The following is a 4143-nucleotide window of genomic DNA, read 5'->3' as shown; positions in this document are numbered from 1 at the left end:
TCTGTGAAGAGTCTCATACTGTATGAGCTGAAGGTTGGCGTTTTTAGTCATGGAATAAATATTTTTACAAATTTGAGTCCAGAAGTCGGTATCAGGAGCAATAGAAAGGTCGTCTTCCCATTTGATTGTTGGTAAAGTTATGATTTTATTTGAATTTGTTATACTTTTGTATATTTTGGAAAGTATTTTTTTCGGAGAGGATATATTAACTAAATCTGCTACTGCAGAAGGAAGGTGAAGATCGATGGTTCTGGTGTTGATTTTAGATGAAACAAGTTTTGAGTTGCAAATAGTTTAAGAATTGATTGCTCCCTATACCGTACTCCTGGGCTAAGTAGGAAAATGAAACCAGGTTGTTAGACTGAAAAATGTGATTAATATGTGTGATGCCCTTTTCTGCCCATTTATGGAAATTACGGAACCACAACACTCCAGATCAGACCTCATTCAACTTTTACAAATCTGACACACTCATCCTAATAATTTATTTATTCACATATTATTATACATATTTATACAAGGTTTTAATAATACTATGAGTGTATTCAATATTGTTTTCAATTTTAGTATTATTATCATTATTAATATCATAGAAACATTGAGCAGTAATAAGGTGATGTTGATGGGATGATATTTTATATAAGGACGGTAATGGTTTAATGAAGATCATAACACTAAATATATATACCTAAAATATATAAATATAACTAAATCAAATCTGCACCCAACATATACCACACACGTTTTTAATGCACCTCATGCTGATTTTAATGCACCACATCAGTTTAGCATACATACATATACATATAGTAATCTTACCGTGAATTGAAAAAAAAAAAAATCTGCACCCAACATATACCACACATGTTTTTAATGCACCTCATGCTGATTTTAATGCACCACATCAGTTTAGGCATACATACATATACATATAGTAATCTTACCGTGAATTGAAAAAAAAAAAAAAAAACATTGACTCAGAAGCTAGAATAGGTGTGGTATGTGTCATTATTACATTATTATTATTACGATTGTTATTACATTATTATTATTATTATCATTACTTTTATTATTATTGATATTACTGTTGTCGTCATTACAAGGTATTATTATCATCACCATCTTTAGTATTACTATTATTATTATTATGCGTGCTAGTACTACTTGAATACTACTACTGTTATTGTCAGATGGTCATCACTGTTTATTTTCATTGCTGTTATTATCATTGCTGTTCTGTTATTACATTATTATTATTATTATCATTACTTTTATTATTATTGATATTACTGTTGTCGTCATCACAAGGTATTATTATCATCACCATCTTTAGTATTATTATTATTATTATTATTATGCGTGCTAGTACTACTTGAATACTACTACTGTTATTGTCAGATGGTCATCACTGTTTATTTTCATTGCTGTTATTATCATTGCTGTTCTATTGCTGTTTTGTGTTCACCGTATGTTGTATGTTTTGCACTCTTTAAAAAAAAAATAAAAACATGATATAAATGTAATGGAAATTAACTTTACCCAAATGTATGATATTAACAGATGATGTGCTTAAATATATGAAATAACTGTTATGTTTATTTAGAATTTTCTCATTCATCACATTTACTCATTAAACATTTTTTTTAGATAGAAATATTAACATATGCTTATTATCAGGAAAACTTTCCATTTATTTTATCATGATGTTAATAATTATTACATAAAGTATTAAAAAGAAAGAGAGCCTACCTTATTTTTTAGAGTGTGACTAATGCGCCTTGACGGACTGAATGACTGACTGACTGAACTCTAATGCAAACCAGAGATATAAACTGCCTTAACAGGAAGTGCATTTAATACCACAGACCTCTGAGAATTTAGACCCTTATCTCTTTTCTCATATTTGAGTATGCTGTGCTGAAAAGCATCAGAGCAAAATTTCAGACCTAAGAGTTAATGAATTTGTATTACTTGAAACTTTGAAATGAAATTAGATCGTTCATTACCGAGACTTGGTGGCGAAAGAGATTTTTAATAAAGGAATAGTTACACCAAAAATTATGTCATAATTTACTCACCCTTATGTCGTTCCAAACCTACCTGACCCATATACGTTCTGTTTGTCCACAGTAAATCAAATTGACAGTTGAGACCTCTCGGTTTTCCTAAAAATTAAGATTAAAAATCATAAAAATCCCACAGACTTACATTGACGGAACGTTCAGATGAGCTTGAAACTGTTCAAACCATGATTGGAATCATGGAAGATAATGATTCAGCCGATGAAGATCAAATAAGGTCGGATGTGAGATTGCCTAAAGAAATTGTTGCTACAGAATTGATGGAGACTGCTTGTCCGATATAGAATCTTCATCAGAGAATGTAAATTTGTGTGAAGTAGACATGGATCAAGTTGTCTTCAAAACTCCTCTTAAAAGGAAAAAGAAAGACAGAGAAGAAGGATTAAAACAAGCAAGAAAAGAACAAAAGAATGATACAGATAATATTGAAAGTGAAAGTGACTTTTCTGACTCCAGTGCTTCAAGTTGTTCACAAAGTGAATGGAAATGTCATGATTACAGTGCTGATGAAATTAGGAAGTTTTTAAAGGTGACAAAAAATCAGAGAGGAGTACGGATTACTGATTTTTTCCCAGACCTGAAACGGTTTGTGGAAAGCACTAAGAGTCTAATGAGTGAAGGTTGCTTTCTGGATAAAGAAGTATATCGACTGAAATTTTTTTTTAATGATGATGACAAAGTGGCATAATTATTTTATTCATTTTGGCTGTCTGTCTCGGTATGGCTTAATTTTTGTTTCCTTTTTTTCTTTACTCATGGCAGATATCCGTATTGCATCTTTAAATGTAAACGGAGCCAGGGATGATGTAAAGAGGATGCAAGTGTATGAAACAATGGATTACTGATTTTTTCCCAGACCTGAAACGGTTTGTGGAAAGCACTAAGAGTCTAATGAGTGAAGGTTGCTTTCTGGATAAAGAAGTATATCGACTGAAAAAATTTGTTTCAAAAATACAAAATCAGCTGAATAATGATGATGACAAAGTGGCATAATTATTTTATTCATTTTGGCTGTGTGTCTCGGTATGGCTTAATTTTTGTTTCCTTTTTTTCTTTATTCATGGCAGATATCCGTATTGCATCTTTAAATGTAAACGGAGCCAGGGATGATGTAAAGAGGATGCAAGTGTATGAAACAATGAAACAGAAACAACTTGATGTTCTTTTATTACAAGAAACACATAGTGATGATAAAAATGTTACAGATTGGGTAAAAGAATGGAATGGTCATATATTTCTAAGTCATAAAACTTCATGTAGTGGAGTCGTTGCCATCTTGTTTGCGAAAAAGTTTACTCCAAGCTCTTTTAAAATAGAAGAAATTGTGAAGGGGAGACTGTTGAAAATTCAAGTCTTTTTTGAAAAGTATGTTTTGGTTTTTATTTGTGTGTATGCCCCCACTTTACCAATAGAAAGAATAGCTTTTTTGGATATTTTATGCTCAACGCTAGGCAATTGCAATACCGATGAATATCTATTTCTTGGTGGGGATTTTAATTGCGTTGATCAAAATATTGATCGCAATCATATAGAACCACATATGCCTTCTCGCAAATGGCTTTGCGAATTAATTGAAAGAAATGACCTAAGCGATGTTTGGAAGAATTTAAATGGGAATTCAAGACAATATACATGGGCGCATGCCCATGAAAATCTATTGTCTTTAGCCAGACTAGACAGATTTTACAGTTTCAGACACCATCATAATGTTTTTAAGAGTTGTGTAATAAACCCAGTTGGTTTTTCTGACCACAGTTTGATTATATGCAGTGTTTTTTTCAATTATGTGTCACCAAGGAGTGTGTATTGGCATTTTAACACTGCTCTGTTAAATGATGCTTTTTTTAAAGAGACGTTTGCATTTTTTGGGGAAAGTTTTAGAAATGAAAAAGTTTCTTTTTCTTCTCTGCAGAGTTGGTGGGATTTTGGCAAGGCTCAAATCAAACTTTTTTGTCAACAGTATACTCAAAATATCACAAGAGAGACAGTTAACTTCAAGATATAGCACAATTAAGTAGAAATCAAGCTTTTATTGATTCTCTTTTTTTAAAGAAAACTGCTT

The 4143-nt window shown here is 31.5% G+C and overlaps 1 protein-coding gene across 1 annotated transcript in view; it reads right to left on the bottom strand.

Moving 5' to 3' along the window:
* The window catches only part of LOC107551203 (sialic acid-binding Ig-like lectin 14), a 10279-nt gene extending 8494 nt beyond the window's left edge, over window positions 1-1785 (bottom strand). The window contains exon 1 of the mRNA XM_016232744.1: window positions 1750-1785. The gene's annotated coding sequence lies outside the window, so the exon portion shown is untranslated. The remainder of the gene's footprint in view (window positions 1-1749) is intronic.
* Window positions 1786-4143: the final 2358 nt, after the last annotated feature.

Source organism: Sinocyclocheilus grahami, unplaced genomic scaffold (genome assembly GCF_001515645.1).
Source record: "Sinocyclocheilus grahami isolate Dianchi unplaced genomic scaffold, SAMN03320097.WGS_v1.1 scaffold418.1, whole genome shotgun sequence".
In the NCBI taxonomy this organism is placed as follows: Eukaryota; Metazoa; Chordata; class Actinopteri; order Cypriniformes; family Cyprinidae; genus Sinocyclocheilus; species Sinocyclocheilus grahami.
This window is presented reverse-complemented; position numbering and strand designations above follow the sequence as displayed.